The sequence below is a fragment of the Desmodus rotundus genome, chromosome 10, assembly GCF_022682495.2.
Source record: "Desmodus rotundus isolate HL8 chromosome 10, HLdesRot8A.1, whole genome shotgun sequence".
NCBI lineage: Eukaryota > Metazoa > Chordata > Mammalia > Chiroptera > Phyllostomidae > Desmodus > Desmodus rotundus.
The window spans coordinates 90955573-90973666 of record NC_071396.1 but is presented as its reverse complement, the minus strand read 5'-3'; positions in this window follow the sequence as shown (position 1 = coordinate 90973666).

Sequence of the window (18094 nt, the reverse complement as noted above, 5' to 3'; positions counted from 1 at the left end):
CAGAAAAATAATACTGCCTAGAATAGTTGGCTTCCCCGGGATAAAGCACTGGAGGGCACTGCAAAGGCTGAAGAAGTTTTAAAGAGAAGTCTTCAAAATTGGGAGGCGAGGGCAGCAGAGACAGACCTTTCAGGCCTTTTGAAATTCACCCTTCCTCCTAAGGAAAGCCTCAATAAAGACAGTGCTGGGCTTCCTTTGTCCTTTGGCTTTCTCATTCTGCAGCCTCCTCCTAGGATTATAAATTGCAAAGACCACTGAACTGGTAAGTCTGGAGTATTGGATTTGGTGGTTCTTGCATTAAATGGCTCAGTAAGCCCATTGAAGCCCTTTTATCCTTGTGAACCTCAGAAGCTGCATTTGTAAATTAAAGAAAGTGGTTAAGATGTTGTCGGGACTCTTAGCTTTCAGGCTTTTTGAATCAAATCTGTTCCTCTGTAGAGTCCAACGGTTTTGTGATTAGCCACACTGCTTAAAAACTTCTGGGTAGCGGCATAACAGGAATGGGAGGTGAGGCTGTTTGGTTCAGAAAGCCTTCTCTCTGTGTTTTAGGTCATGCGGGGGCTGCGGGGGGGCTGCGGGGAGGCTGCCACTGACAACCTCAAGGTTCATAAATAGCACTAGCTGACAATACACACACTTTGGGATCAAAGTTGTGCCTCAAAGACTGGCATCTAGTTAAAGGAAAATGGGAAAAAATCTAACCTTACTCAATGAGGTACTGGGAAGGAGGGGAGGATTGCAAAAGGTCATGGAGATATAGGATATTCGAAAGAGCAAATCATTAATGTATTTCTTTATTCACTATTTCAACAGATATTTACTTACTCCATCCATAGTGCTTTATAATTGTAAACACTATTTTATTTTACGGTTTCATCTGATTGTCTTAACAATTCTGTGGGGAATACATGGCAGGTTAGTATTATTCCTGCTTGAGAAGAGAACAAGGTTCAGAGAGATTGAATTTAATAATTATCACAGAGCTAATTCAGTGAAAAGTTGGAATTAAAACTTTCTTATTCTATCAAATCACAGACTTGCCCATTTGCTCCTCCAAGTTCCTAGTTTTGCCCTATCAAGGGCATGGCCTTGGGCCCTACCATGTTAATGGCCCTTTTCCTTCATTTGGCTACTGAGAACAAAGAACTGAAGATAAATGTCCTACAGGAGTTTAGATTGTCCGATAGGAGGTGGGAATGTGCATTTTCTTCCCAAGAGGTCACACGCCGGTAACCCTGGACCATAGATGAAGAGGCTGAAGTTGAGCTCCCGGCTCTGACACTAGCTTTACACTAACTTCTCTGAACCTCAGGCTTACACATGCCAAACAGGTGCTAACACCTGTCCAATCCAATGTAGAGCTTTGTTTCTAGTATCGTATCAGGTAGTATACAAAGAAGCCCTTTGAAAATAAGAAGCAAAGCTACAAATGTGTGGTATGATTATTATGGTTGTTAGATGCGTAGTTGGCAGCATACATAGACAATAGCCAATGCTGGCTTGACTTCTGGCATGAAGATAACACAAAGCCAGAGGAGAGGGATTTGGATGCCATTCCTAAACAAAAGAGCAAAGTCCATAAGCAGCTCAGTGCTTAGAAGAGAAGGGACAGTTGGTCTCACAGCTTGGCCAGGCAGGAGAGTTGGCACGGATCCTCAGGTTACTGTGCTCTGCCTGGTGAATTGAGTGGGCCCCACCAGGGCTGGACGTTAGCCTCCTCCTGGCTGGAGAGAAGCAGAGGAGGCTGTGACCACCTGTTCTGCTCAGGATGTCACTGTACCTCTTGCACAATTTGCTGCAAAGGCAGAGTCCGAGGCAGGTTTTTGGCAAAATCACAAAGCAAAACACCTCTGCCTTCATCATCTCCATTTCTTCTTCAATCTCCCCATTTCCTCACTGCAGAGTGCCCCTCCTGTGACCCTTGAGAGTTCACATCCACGACTAGTCAAAGCCAGGCCATGCAGGCTTTCATATCTCTGCTCCCGAACTGCAACTGTGCAGCCCCTTTCTCATCCTGTGCTCAGCCATTTGCCAGCCGGAAATCTGAGCTGACAGGCAGCTCACTCTGATGACCTTATATGGAGCAAATTTAAAAGTAACTTCTCTCAGGAATATTAGGATGTTAATAATAGGCTCTTAAATAAATTTCCCCCCAAAATCATAAATGCCAAATTTATGGTTTGGCACTTTTTGCAATCCTTTTGCAAAAAGGATCAGTTTGGCAATCCTTTTCCAGGATTATCTCCAGGAAAATCAATGGGATAACAGGGTTGATATCTTCAGACCAAGACTTAAGGAATGGTGGCAGAATGCCCCCTACGTTCCCACCAAAGTCTTGCATTTTGTGGTCCTGATAAAGTTCTCCTTCACAGTGGAATCACTCAACAAGAACCAAAAAACAAATAGGAAGCACATATAACAACACATTAGCTATTATCAATTCTACACGAAAAGCAGACAGAGGCTGTACTTCCCTGGGTTTTTTAATTAAGAAAATGAATAAAACGGACTCCGGAAATACCAGACATGCAGGGCACTATTAGACGAAAGGCTCTAAAACTGCTGCCTGTCAAGGCCTCAGAGCGACACACGCAGAGACTCTGGATGGGCATCTGGGCTAATCCTTTCAATGAACTCGCCAACAAACTGCGACCTGATGTCTCTGTCATGACCCTTCAGGGTTTCGCTGGTCCTTGGAATATCAGTCTTCCCCTGGAAGTTACCTCGGGGCTGCAGGAAGCCTCGATGGTCTACACCTCGGCACCTGCTCTGTGTCCGGTCCTCAGAGTGACTCAGGCTGGACAGAGACCCAGAGATGCAGCCTGCAGTGGGCAAGCGGCTTTCTTTTAGACACCTGACTTAGGTGAACTACCTCATCCCTCTTCCACGAGGTTCTCGTTTGAATCAGTTCAGGTCTTCCAAGAAGTAGACACCAAGGTGAGGTTAGAAAGTGAGAGATTATTGGGGAAAACATTTATCAAGGATGAAGGAGGAGAGAGCAGAAATAGATGGGGGAACCTTCGTTTAGACCATGATGCAGGTTTGACATCTATGAAAGGAGAAAGAGAAGGAAGAATTGGCAAAGAAACACCTCAGTTACAAAGCACTTTTGAGAGAGCCTTGGCTAGGCCAGTTGGGGTGGGGTGGGGGTGGTCCTTGAACTCGTTAGAGCCCATCAGAGGAATCCTTCATCAGGCAGAACTGGCTTGGTTTGAGGAACCCCATGGTGCAGTCAGTGGCTGGGAGTGGCCCAGTGAAAACGTGGCCTGGGGTGATCCAAAGTCACAGCAGCGGGAGGCAGGCAATCAGCGAAGCTCCTCACAGCAAGTTCTAGAGAAGAGGGATCTGGGTAGGACATCACAGGGCTCCCATGTACTGAGACTGTCAATCCTATAACCCAACATACCAGGAGGGAGACAGATGACCCAAGCAAGACCAATCAGAGCCCCTCTGAATAGCTGATATACAGACATTAGAAGGAAGCAGCTACTTTTTCCACTGGGAAATCTGAAGTAGATGAATTGAGACCTGACAAATTTCCTTGGTACATATGGGAAGCCAAACTGCTTCAAGGAGAAAATCAAACCACAGAAAACAAAGTTCAAACTGGGGAGCCCTGAAGCCTGGAACCATTATGTATCTTTCTTTTATTTTTCCCTTGTTCTACTTTGAGTTGAATTTCTGCTACAATTAAAGTAGTGCTCTGCTTAATACCCTCATGTTCTCACTATTTTTATACCAGAGATTGAAAGGCCTTTAGAGGTCATCTAGCCCTTACTACATATTACAGTAACCCGACAAACTGTTTTGATACCTAAGTCTGGACCTAGTCCAAATAAATCAAAATCCCTCCAGACGAAACCCACACATCAGTGTTTTGCTGTTTTGTATTAACTCCCCCGATGATTCTAATGTTTACCCAGGGCTCAAAAACAGTGGTCTTATCAAATCCTCATTTTGCAGCTGTGAAAACTGTGGTTCAAACATAAGAAGTGATGGGTCCCAAATCCACTGGTCCTTGGAGATAGAGCGAAGAGTTAAATGCAAGTCTCCTCACTACTAACCTGATGCCCCCTCCCCCTTCTTAAAGAATACTATGTTGTCTCACCTGAGCACCAACATTGGTTTCATTTATGAAAAAAATGTCATTGTTTTTTAAAGAAGCCTATGTTACTTTGTCTCTCCTAGTCTTGGAGTTATTTACTTATCAGAATAGGAAGGAGCCACCACTCCCTGGAAACAAGACCCAAGTACAAACAGTGCATTATTCCACAAGCACAAGTCACGGCTGCATCATCTGACCCAATCCTCCCCTTCTCAGCTGTCAGCTGCTCAGCACTGGAGAGCGAGTGACACAGGGTTTCCAGCCCAAGCCCTGCCATGGGGGAGAGCAGCACCGATCAGGAAAAAAGACTGCTGGTGTTCACTGCAAGCTGCTCTTACACACCACGGCCTCTGGTTGTTACAGCCGTATATGAAGATGCATCTCCTGTGCTCTTTGTAAATCCTAAAACTCGAAATCCAATTAACATGTAGATTCCTCAAGTCCTGTCTTCTGACAAGCTGCCCTATTTCTGAGTCCTCTATCTGCAGGCATTTCATCATCATTAAGCACTTTAACATTTAAAATATTAGAAGAAAGCAGAATGCAAAATGTAGTGTCATTGCATCTAAGTAAATTGAATAGAAAAAAGCCTAAGTTAATGATGACCTTGGCTAGGTTGTGGGGCTTAGGATCTAAGACAACATGGCAGGAACCAAAATAAAGGAGACGGTGACCAAAATCCTAGGCAAGCTAAGGGATGAGGTAAGGGCCAATTTTCTGAGGACAGGTGCCAAGTCCAGGGCCAGTTATTCACAGGCAAAGGGGAATAGGGGTAGCGGGCAGACCCAGGAAGGACTGGGGAGATCGGGAAAGGGCTTAATCCCAGCAAAGGGGATTCGATTCATGTTATGAGGGCAAATATTTAAATTGCCAAGGCAATGACAATTCTAACAGAATCTGTTGCTGAAGGGTGGAGTAGAAGGTATTGTATTACAGAATGTGAGCCGGGACCAAAAACTTCTGATTCTGTCACTAACCAGTTTTGTGACTTCAGACGTTCAGGGTTCTGGGCCTCAGTGTCATGACTATATGATATAAGGGGTGGACTAGATCAGCCAACCTACACTTACAAAGACCTTGTTAGAGGCAGCACTGTGCTCGACATAGGACATTCAGTGGGTGGTCCTGTGGAACAGATAACTTCCCTCTTCTCATGGAACTTAGGTCTCAGGTACTGGGGTTTAAGTATTTTAACAGGATCCACTATTAGAAATATATAAGTACATTTTAAATCAAACACTGCCTGTGTGTATGTGCATAAAACAAAATTTTCATGAAACGATATCTAATATTACTATGGGCACCAGTAATATTAGATATCTTTGTTATTGGATGTACTTTGTTATTGGTTCTGTTCTGTCAGTTTTTTAAAAATGATACCCTTAAATTATTTCATACCTAACTAGAGGGTTATCACCAGTAGTTGGATGAACCTGATTCTGGAGGATACCCGCTAAGATTTCTTGTAAGCTTTTAATTCAATTATTCTATCACACCAAGGCTTCCCTCGTCTCTCAAGCTTGTCCAAGCAAGTGACCACTTACCTGGTCTGACTTAAGCCCTCTGTAATCATGTGCACTGACATTCCACACCCAGGAAAGACCCCCATGTGGAGTAAGTCTGGCCGCAGCACACACACTGCTAACACATGCTGCCCCCTGACTTCCATAAGCTCCCTGACATGGAACAGCTTTGAAAGGCCCTCTGCCTTTTTCTCTTTTTCAGATTTTATGCTGTCTCTTTCATTGGTAGAGGAGATCCACTTTCCTGCAAAATCTCAACTTCCCCTAACAAACCGCCGCCCGCGGCAGAAAGCACATTCAAGAATAACATATCCGACATGGCACTTCCAGGAGCGTGCCTCGCCTCCCTTGTCACTGCACCCCGGTGGAGCTGGGTCTTAGCTGAGAACATGGTGTTTGCACCAGAAACACTCTTCCTCCAAAGGAAAGGTACTTTTGAAACAACTGTGTACCAGAATAAAAACTACACTTTCTGATAGAGAATCAGGCTTTTCTGGCTTTAGGAAGAGCAAATCGGGCCAAAGATGATCTTCCACTTCTATGTTTGGTTGGTTCCTTGTTAGTTTCCCAAGAGAAAAAAGGAAATTTCTAAAAGGTGGTGAATACAAGGAATTTTTCAAATGTGTGTTACAATAATGTGACCTGCTTGGCTTCAAGAGGCTGAAACTCTCTACCTTCCTTAGACAGCGGGGTGTGTGTGTGTGTGTGTGGGGAACACCTGGAATCAGACGACAAGAATTTCAGTCCAGCCTCTCTAATATGCAGGTTGAGGCAAATGGAGAGTAAAAACCTAACTCCTTACTGAGGAATTTACAAAACATACAACATTAACTAATAAAAGATAATAAATAAGTAGAGCAAAGAGTGTTTGTAAGAATTGCATAATAAATATGAAACCTCTACCACCTAGGAACTTCACAAATGCCAGCTCTCCCCCATCACATATGTCAAACAGGGGGCCTGCCAACCAGCAGAACGGCAAGGGGTTGCTGGAGGCTTGGGGGGAAGTGGAAGCATCGCACTGAGGCCTCAGGCAGACTGGGGGGGGAGAATGCAGGGGGGGAGAGACTCTGTTGATTGTCTTACCATGGAAACAGTGGAAAAAATTCAGTTTAAGTCCAAAATGATAGTTTGAATCCCGCATCTTCTGTTTTCTAATGCTGATCTTAGCCAGGTTCCATTTGCTATAAATCCCAAATCCTTTATGCATTTGAAAAAAAAAAAAAGAAGTTAACACTGCCTGCCTTAACTATGTAACCTCCTCATTTTACTAAAAGAGATAGTTCTGCCAAAAGAATTGTATAAAATTTAAAGTGTCTTAGGAATAAAATTAGTAATATTCATTCCATAAACATGTATTGAGAGCCGGGGTCAGGGTCTACGGACACGACTGTGAATACCCCGGCTGCTTCCAACTGTTCGTAGTAAAATTAAACAGGAGGAGAGACTAGGTGAGGTTTCACCAAAGATGACATGTAAGCAGGCTCCTGAAAGAACCCTGCAAAATGTTGCTCACTAGTCACAGAATGCAGCAGGGCCTGGGGGAGGCATGGCTGGAGGAGAGACTGAAAAGATTCCCAAAGAAGAAATAACATGAGCAGAAATATGGAGTCTGTTCAGTTTAACCAAATGTATATGCCTTGAACCGGGGAACTGAGAAGAGTGAGGCATAGGTTCTGCCCCTGCCCATAGACAAGGTCAATGCAATGAGGTACATCGCATGGGGCAGGCCTGCCCAACATGCCACAAAGGAGTCAATCAATGTATGAAAAGTTAGCCAGATGACATGGGAGGAGCAGATCACATCTCAGACCTGGTGTGAGTGCGTGATTGCGACGGAAGGCATGTGGCATGCAGCGGGTGAAAATGGCCAGTGGGGGGACTGCAAAGAGGCCAGCCTATCTGTTTCCTGCTAATGATGATGGAAAATAAAGATGGCTTATGCATGGCTTTCAATAGATAGCTCATGAGATTATTCTTTATCCTGGGAGTAGTGGAGCACAGAACAGTGTTCTGAGCAGACAGATGACAGTGTTGGGGAAAATAATTCTGGCAGCAGTAAGCTGGGCATGAAGAAGACCCAGAGACAGAGAATGCTGGTGAGTTGGCTGCAAAAATAAACCGGGCCTGAAATGGTGGTGGCCCAGCCTAAATTCACGGCAGGAGAAATAGAAGGATCAGACCTACTTTTCATCTATCAGATGGAGGTGCAGTGTGTTCATAGTATTAATTGAAGGTATTAACTGAGAGTTATTCCATGTTTAAATTGTGAAACAGGCAACCTTCTGCTGTTCATTCTTCAGGCTGCTTTGAAAAGAGCAACATCAGAGCCACTCAGCACTGGAAGCCCAGCCCTGGATTGGACAAATGAGGAGGCTGAGGCCAAAAAAGAAAAGGGTCTTATTTCAGTCTGTCTTACTGGCAGATTAAGAACCACCCACTCTTGTGACTCCAGCGTACCTCTTGTCACACTAGAGTGTTACCTAGAAACCATCCACCATTGTCCAGAGAGACTGAGGTGCAGAGTGCAGTGTGCTCCTCACAGAGGACTCGAAGCCCTCAGATCCTGGACCTCCGGGTGGCCCAAAGTGAGAGGCACAGTCCTTCAACCCCCAAGCACAGGCCTCCCGATCACCCATCACTGACAAACACCCACTGAACCCTGCCGAGAAACAGCCCCGGTGCTGCAAATGCAGAGACAGACAAATCCCAGGTCTGGAACAGGTCTAAGTTGAGTTCTTATCAAGGTGGGCAGCATTTTGCTGAGGTGGACAGCACAGACCCACTGGCTACCTGCTGACTCTGGAAACGCTACCCGTAGCACGGTGCCCACTCCAAGTGTTCACTGGAATCGAAGTACTGATTTGTATCTCGATCTCGCTTGGATGAGATGCCTCAGCCTGCCTTTTCACCTTCTCTCTTGGCAGCCAGCCAAGTCCCTGAAATCTCCAGCTGCTGACTGGGGTCCTGCTCGCACTCAGCCGGCCTGCCTGCCACAGATCTGACTTCCAGAATCCCTGCTGCTCCAAGACGCTCACTGCTATGTCACACCCACATCAGAATTTCTTGAATTCTGCTTGATTGAATTCCAATGTCATACATTTGTAGTCAACTATTTTCACTACAGGCTGCCTTATTAGGGGTCAACTCAGTTAATTCTCTTAGTCCTAATACTTCCTGGTCCAAGGGACTCCTCTTCCCATGTTCCCCACTTCAATCCCAAAAATGCCTTAGAGTAAAACCACGTAAAACATGGCAAAAGCCACAGGTGTGGAAGGTCACATTTTCCAGGAAGCCCAGGATCAAATGGGGTTCCCTAGGTGTTAGTGGCAAAGTACCAGTAAGTAAAACAGAGAGGGCAGGTTCTATAGAAAGTGCTGAGCCCCTGAGACAAGCCAAACCCAGATATACGGTAGTTTGGATGCTGCCTCATGTTACTTAGGGCTTATTTCATCTGGGCTCAACTGTCCCAGTTAAACTGCTTCGGTTATTTGCATGGCAGTGTTGAGCTGTTCTGATATTCTCCACCTACTGTTGCCAGGCTTATTTATGTTTCAACCTATCTCTACATTTCTCAGAGCAAGATGAAAAGTAAAACAGAAATAAACCACCCAGAGCCATCAAAGGAGGGTTCCTCCCTCCTCTAATGAGCCACCTCAGCCAAACAAATGATGCTTTCTGATAATACACACATATTGCTGTAGCCATGGAAACACACTTAGCAACAAAGGAACCTTGACCTTTCCCCATCTGTTTAGAATCCTCACACTGACACATTAATTTCAACATATGAAAACAAAAAATGAAGGGTATAAATGTTACATTTTCTGTAATTCCCAGGCAGCACCTAGCCCAGTGTGGCTAAAACTTCTAAATGAGGAAGAATGATGCAGTTGGTTTTAGTCCAGCACTTCGAGGTGGAACCTGAGAGGCATTTTACTTGCATTAAGCAAGATGACTCAAATATGCTCTTTTGCTCACTGAGAGATTCCAGGAGAAGCTCAAAATTTGGGCCAGAGATGGACAGCAACAAGAATAAACACTGGCCAGCGTAAATATTCCCAACAGACAATAACGGGGGTCTCTAAAAACTAATATTCTGTGAGAGCTAAAGCTTTCTTTCCATCCAGCCATTGTTAGCAGCCTGAGGCTGAAAACAATTGAGACAGATTCAGTCCAATTCCATCCAATCCAATAAACATTTAAGGAGGCTGCCTCTGCTTTCATTGATAGTTAAGGATGGGGTATAGAAATACACGACACAGGTTCTGTCTCTATACATTTTTGTAAATAAAAAGACACTAACTCACGTAAATCAATTGCAAAAGCTCTATGAAAGGCAAGATGGATGTTGCAAAAGTAATAAGGGAAGATGTGTGATGTGTCACTTGAGCTAAACTTGAAGATACCAGAACATTTTCCAATAAGTTAACTGTCATATGAGTAGAGAGATGAGTCAAATATATATTAACTCATTAATAAGGAACCAGCAGGACGGCAAAGCCAATTTGAAGGAGCTGAGAAACTGATAGATGTCAGTGAGGGGGAAGAACAGGAAAGGTCGCAAACTCAGATTGAAAACTGGTAATACCCAACAGAACAATAAAAACATAGCTTGGAGGTATCTTTTCCACCCAATAAAAAAATCATTTGCAACATATAAATCTCCCACAATTTAGCACCCAATTTTCCAGGGTCTGAGCCCTAATCAAATAATAACTAATAAGCCAAACAAAGTTACCTTCCTCCAGAGTGCGAGATGACTGACCCTTGGGTGCATTTGCTATGAAGCGCTCTAAGATGACATTGAAAGGACATGCAGGATTCTTCCTGCCTCAGTTCCACGTTTTGGAAGATGTTTCCTTAACAAAAGAACACAGAGAGCGAGCAACAGGGGAAAGAACCATCATTAAAACTGAAGGAAGAGTTGGGATGGCAGGGTCGTTTCTCAAATGTCTACTCAAGAGCATTATGAGGGGAAAACACCACTCTCAGCTATGGACTGAGTAAGAGAAAATAAAATCCAGTTGCAATTTGAGAAATAAGGGCTTGAGAAGATAATCTTACAGGATCAGAAATATACGGAGAATCGTTTTTTTCCATTTGCTAAAAATCCTTGTGGGTAGATTACATACAGACTAATAATGGGGTAGGAAATCGCTTTTGAGAATTACTGACCCCACAGAAAAATAAATAAATAAATCAAGAGCTACATACAAAAAAAAAAAGAATTTATTTGGGCCATCTGCTGTAGAGAAATATAAAATGCTAATACTCGCTATTTTTAAGAGCTAATATATTGATACAACTAATATGTACTGAACATATATATTATTCTTCAAACTCATGTTTACGGAAGTTGGAATGGAAGAAAGGGAAGGATAGGTGGGAAAAGGCAGAGAAATGAAAGAGAGAGTATAAAGGAGAAATATGAGTGAAAGACCGGACAGGAATCAAAGAGACAAAAATGACGGCTAGGAGGAGCAGAGTAGGGGACAGTGGAGACGGGAATCAGATAAAGTCACAACCAGGAAGGAGCACCAGACAGAAGCAGCTGAGGTTAAAAGAGCAAAGGGAGAAGGGAGAGGCAAAAACAGAGGGGTTCATTAAAACTGGAAATAAGGGCAAGTTGAAATGTCCAGTCCCTTATTATTCACTTGCTCTGTGGATTCCTCTGTGATGCTCTTAGAAGGAAGCAGTGATCAGCTGCTGACCATTATCCAACGTTCTCCAGTTAAACCCAGATGGGAGAAGTTAGACTCTATTCCCTAAGGGGAGGTCACGTTGTCTTTATGAACCGAGGCTGGAGTAAGAGGTTTTAGCTCACAGTGAAATTGAGCTGCTAAGGAGGCGTGGCCCACCTTCAGGGCCCAGGCTTTCACCGGATGGGGTGACCTAAGCAAGTCCCAACCCCCCCAGACACCTCGTGTTGTGGCAATAGTAATGTGTCCCATATACTTCAGGAAGGCAACACATTTGAGTGAAATGGCACGAGGACACACTGCCAGGGGCTCAGCAGCCTTCCACACCCAGGCAAGACACCGGCTGTCTGGATCCAGCAGGTTCGGGCCACGCCCTCCCAGGCACAGGACACACGCGATGATGCTAACCCTCCTTGTTTCTCCTCTTCCTCTGCCTAAACCTTCTCCCACTTCACCCTTAGCTCCCAGCACAACCGAGTCCTCCTCTAAGAGGTCACGTGATGATGCTAACCCCCCTTGTTTCTCCTCTTCCTCTGCCTAAACCTTCTCCCACTTCACCCTTAGCTCCCGGCACAACCGAGTCCTCCTCTAAGAGGTTAATACAAGTTAGAGAGTGGCTACTTGGAAGTTTTCTGCTTTTAATTTCTGTTTAATGATGTATTAGCCAGGGTGCTATCACATCGTCCTACTTAACAGCCTTTCCTGCACGATAAACGGTGCTTGGCGCCCACCTCGGCCCACAAACCCTACAATTAAGTGATCGTTTGTCCTCGCAAGCTTGACAGAAACAGGAGTGTGAGGCGGGCTGGGAGGAGCCCAGATTATTAAAGTAATAAATAACCTGGATGCCCCCACCAAACTGCTGCCTCCCCGTCTTATTTACTTCCTTTTTGTGGCTTCGGAGATGGGAAAATGGGGGGTTTAATTGCTTGGAAAGAAAGTTGCCTAAGGACTGCATAGCACTCTTATCCCAGAAACAATAAAACAAAACTGGGAGGCTCTGGAGCTACAGTTTAATAACGGCTCTGCTGCTGGCTGGGCTGGGCTGGGCTTCTCGGCCTCACACACTCATTCTGTTTCTCCAAGAACTACACTCAGCTGGCCCAGGAAGACGCTGGCAGAGGCAGAGGGCCTATCGCTGGCCGAAGGGAGTCCCTCTAATGCCAGGTTCTTCTTCACTTTGTCTCTTGTTCCATGCCCTTTATTCTGTTTTTAATATATTTTTAATTAGTCTGGCAAGTATTATTTTAGGTGTAGAAATCCCTGAATAGTACCTTGTATTTAATATTCTTAAATGTCATTTTTTCTCAGATGTTCTATCTCATTTCATCACAAATTTTAAATTATTATCACAAAATATAAGTGCATGGCTATGCAACAATTTATCTAGACAGAACCCATCTTTCTATTCTCATAACCAAAATATTACATAAAAGCATCACATAACTCAAAGCAGTTTTCTAGAAAGTTAAAATAGAGAGAATTGTGTGTTTGTACATACATGTATACTTATGTATATATTTTTCACTTTACACACTGTTCTCAAAAATGTATGTATGTGCTTTCCCAGCCCTCAGTCTAAAAAGTAACAATGCTTCCTACAGGCTTATTTTTAGGGACCAGTCAGTCCTCTTCCTACTCCTCTCGTCCAAATTAAGCTTGTGAAATTCAAATAACACGAAATGAACCGTCTTAAAGTGAAGAATTCGGTGTAATTTAGCACATTCACGATGTACAACCACCACTTCTATCGAGTTCCAAAACATTCTCGCCACCCCAAAACGAAACCCCATTATTTATTAAGTGGCTTCTCCCCTTTGCCACTCCCCCCAGCTGCTGGCAACCAGCAATCTGCTGACTCTAGGCATCCACCAATTCCATATATGAGGCAGGACCCAAAAAAACCAGGATTTATTTATCTAAAAACATCTGTATTTATTCTTATCTGTTTAAACTTCAGTCATCGTCAAAGTCCTCTCCATTTGATGCAATACACCTACTGAGAAATTTTGTCCACTGCTGAAAACGGTTTTGAACTCATTGATTTTGATGTCTTTTAGTGTTTTTAGTGTTTCAGTTTTTTGTTTCACCTCTTCCACAATGGCAAAACATTTCTCTTTGAGGACTTTTTCATCTGGGGAAACAAAAAAAAGTCATTCCTGGTGAGATCTGATATCAGGTGAATAAGGGAGGGTGGGGCACAGGGGTCATGCTGTTTTTGGTCAAAAACTGCTGAACACTCAGCATGGTATGGGCAGGTAAGCTCATAAATCACCCATCAAAAAATGGTCAAACACATTCAAAGAGTCTCCAAAACCCAAACCAAACAAAAATCACTAAACGCGAACGCAGCCTCTCACAGCAATGCCAGCTGGTACACTGATACCGATGGGTTCCTAGAACACTCGCCAAGCAGGGAAGCACGTTCTACGAGAGGGATGCTCTCCAGAAGATACTTCCATTTTGTTGGGTCCCCCCTCGTATTTCATACAAATGGAATCATATAATATATCACCTTTTGTATCTGGCTTCTTTTACTCAGAATAATGTTTATAAGGTTCATCCAGACAGAAATGTGTGTCAGTACTTGGTTACTGTTCATAGCTGAATAACATTCCATTGTACGGATATACCACATTTGTTTACCCATTGATAGAAACTGGTTGTTTTCCATTTTGACCACTGGGAACAGTGCTGCTATGAATATTTATCTGAAGACTGATTTTAATTCTTAGGGGCAAATACCAATGAATGAAACTGATAAACTGCATGGTGATTTTTTGTTTAACTTTTTGAGGAACTGACAAACTAATTTCCGTAACAGCTGAACCATTTTGTATTCCTACCAGCAATGTACAAGTGTTCCAATTTCTCTAATTTCATTTCACACATGATTCTCACAAATATGCTTCTGTGCTTTCCCACCCTCTAGTCTAGAAAGTTGTAATCCTTCTTGCAGGCTCACTAGGAGGGACTAGGCACTCCCCTTTCTACTAGTATTGATGTGCCTACTTATTCCAGTCCACAGTTTGGCCCAAAAGCTGAAATTTTCCACTCAAACTTAGGCAAAGTTGCTATGAAGAAACTTTGATTATTTTAAACACTAAGTTCTAAAGAAGATATTTTCAGATATGCAAAGTCTCCCCAAAATTTTTATACACTTATTCCATCCTGGATTACAGATAGGCTTGCTCAGGGCTCTCATTATTATGTACTTGTGAAAACTGTACTGGAGGCCACCGCGATGAGAGGGAAACAATTTCATACCAAGAAAACAAAGCAAGCTAAAATCAAGGTATTTGCAAACTTATTCACTTAACAAGATAAAAAGTGAGAAAGGGAACAATCAGTCATTAGACTGCAATACTATAGTCATTAGAATGTAAATACAATTACTAATTTGGCCAAAACTGATAATATAAAATTGTATCAGAAGGATGGGGAGAGGAAATAAAGGATTTGGTGGTATAAGACAGGTAAATTGTCAAGTACCATAAAAAATAAAATATAGTAGATGTTTAAAATTGATAGATCAAAGATAAAAATGTTTATGAAAGTTTCAGGTATTTATTGATATATAACAAATTACTCCAAAATTCAGCAATTTAAAACAACAACCATTGTTTTATTATTTCTGACATGTATGTATCTCTCAGACTTTTACCGAATCAACTTCATACACTTTCTAAAGAATGTGTGACAAATGACATTTTGAGAGGGCCTCTTCCACTCACGGACTCTTCCCGCAACGTAACGATGACACTCTTCTCATTTAGACGCGGCATCTATTATTTCAGTCCTTGAATGAGAGTAGGCCTATGACTGTGTTGGAAGTGATATTATGTGACTTCTATGACTAGGTCATAAAAAATGACTCAGCTTCCGCGTGAGCCTCCAGGGACAGTTGGAGCTCTGAGCTGCCACGTCAAAAGTCGGAGGCTGCCACGCTACAAAAGCTAAAGAAATTAATGGCACAGAGGGAGGCCATGTGTAGGTGTTTCAGCCAGCAGTCTCAGCCACAGTCCCAGAAGGTTCATGTGCCAAAGACGTCCTGGGTCAGGGATCAGAAAACAGGAGCTCATTTTTAAAAACTAAATGTATGAACACGTTATCACACACACACAGATTCGATATAAGGAGAAAAACCAACCAACTGAAAAGAACCCACAATTAACAGAACTGTAACAATCAACAATAGTTATTAAAACAACTAGAAAACCCGGACATAACAAAAATAGCAACCACAGAAAGACTCTGAAAGGTGGAAGGAATGAAGAACAACGTAACGGCCAGTTCACTGGGTTTTCTTTCTGTCTTCCATTCACGCCAGAGCTGGTACTGAAGAAGGCTAGAACCCAGAACTCCAAACAGGCACAAAGGTCAAAAAAAAAAAACCAACAAACAACACAACCCTTGTTTTCTCTAGTCAAAGGACTTGGGAAAGATCAGCCTAACAGAACAGAAAATCTTTTTTACAATACTCACCCTACTCCAGCGAAACACCAATGAAAACACCACTCACATTCCCTCCCTCCTGCAGTTTCAGTAGGGACAAGAAGGTAGCTTGATCATCCTCCCCCTATTCAGTGGGAAAAGATAGTGGTCCTCCGAATCCCCTACCAGGGGGGTGATGGCAGGACCAAGTAGGGAACTGGACTTACATGCCTAAGCAGCAGCAACAGGGAGTTACAAGTTCATGCTTCACTTTCTCCAGGGAGATGTCCTCAGGGCCCAACCAGAAGCTTATCACACACCCTACTTCCCTTTCACTAGGGTTGGGTCCCCAGGTGATGGAGATCTTGGCCCGCAGGATCCGGTGTTGTGGCTGCAATATACAAATACACACAGGCTACAGAAATCCTGGGAGGAAAAGGGATGGCATGGCCACTCTCTATGTGAGAGAGGGCTAGAGAGAGCCCAAGAGAGAGAGCCAACCCCCGCCTGGACAGGCTTTTATTGTTTTTCTGGGCACATTACATGGAGGATGGTCCTCATTTACTATGCACAGGTTCACCACAGGTGATTACCTTTTAAGGACAACAAAGGACAGAATACTGCTAATTACTTAAAAGAGAAAGATGTTACAGCTCAAGGGGGAAACTGCTCACACTCCGTACTTGGGTGGTTTAGCACAGACCTTAGGAAGTTAAAGATACTCAGTAAACATTTGCTGCCTCAATTCAGGGTGAGGGAGTTTTAGCAAGAGCAAGTCTCATAGCAGTCAAGGTACAATGCAGGCCTGATTTCCCACTGGAGAACCTATCCATGGACATGAGTTCTGCCCCCCAACCTCACTCCCCACTGGCTTTTCTAAGTGGGGGCTGAGCCACATTTCCCACGCTTGGAACGGTTCCCCACACCCAAGGCCTAGCAGGTAATGGAACATTTAATCTCCAACCTAGACCTACACACTGTACCTAAACAAGGTAACTATCTGCTAAATAAATAAATAAGATTAAATAGGATCCAAACTCTCACAACTTAACACCAAAAATGTCAAATATACAATTGAAAACCACCCTTCATACTGAGAACTAGGACAACCACAAACTGAATGATAAAAGACAATCAATAAATACCAACAGTGAGATGACTCAAATTTTAGAATTACAAAAGGATTTTAAAGCAGCCATCATAAAATGTTGAAATCAGTGAAAATTATGAACTCTGAGATTTGAGAATCACAATGGGTCTCGAGCAGTAAAAGATGCCAAAAGACAAAAGATTAACATCTTCAAAGTAGTGTGGAAATTACTGTCAGGAGAGATTTTGATAAGAAATTAAATGACCATTCAAAAGCAAAGTAGAAAATAAAAACTTTTTTCAAAAATACAAATACTAAAATTGTTAACTAATGACAAAACCGTCATGAAATAACTGTATGAGATACACTTCCACAAGAAGGAAACTGAACCCAAAAGAAAGTAGTAGAATGGAAGAAACGATAAGCAAAGAAGGTTCTTCTTTTATTTTTAATTTTTATTGAATTCATTGGGGTGACGCTGGTTAACAAAGTAATATAGGTTTCAGGTGTACAGCTGTATAGTACATCATCTCTATATTGTATTGCTTGTTCACCACCCAAAGTCAAGTCTCCTTCCATCACTAGTTATCTCCTTTACTCTCTTCTGCCTCCTCCACCCCCTTTCCCTCTGGTAATCCCCATACTGTTGTTATCTGCATCTATGAGATTGTTTTTTTCTCAGTCCCTTCATCTTTTTCACCCAGCCCCCAATCCCCTCCCCTCTAACAGCTATCAGTTTGTTCTCTGTATCTATGAGTGTTTCTATGTTGTTTGTTAGCTTATTTGGCTCATTAGATTCCACATATAAGTGAAATCAAATGGTATTTGTACTTCTCTGACTGGCTTATTTCATTTAGCATAATGTTCTCCAGGTCCATCCATGCTATATAAGAGTTCCTTCTTTTTGACAGCCAAGTAGTATTCCATTGTAGAAATGTACCACAACTTTTTTATCCACTCCCCTACTGATGGGCACTTGGGCTGCTTCTAAATCTTGACTATTGTAAATAACACTGCAATATACATAGGGGTGCATATATTTTTTTGAATCAGTGTTTTTGGTTTCTTCAGATATATACCCAGAAGTAGAATCACTGGGTTATAAGGTGGTTCCATTTTTAATTTTTGAGGAAACTCCATGCTGCTTTCCACAGTGGCTGTTCCAGTCTGCACTCCCAGCAACAGCGCCCTAGGGTTCCCTTTTTCTCCACATCCTCGCCAGCACTTGACATTTGTTGAT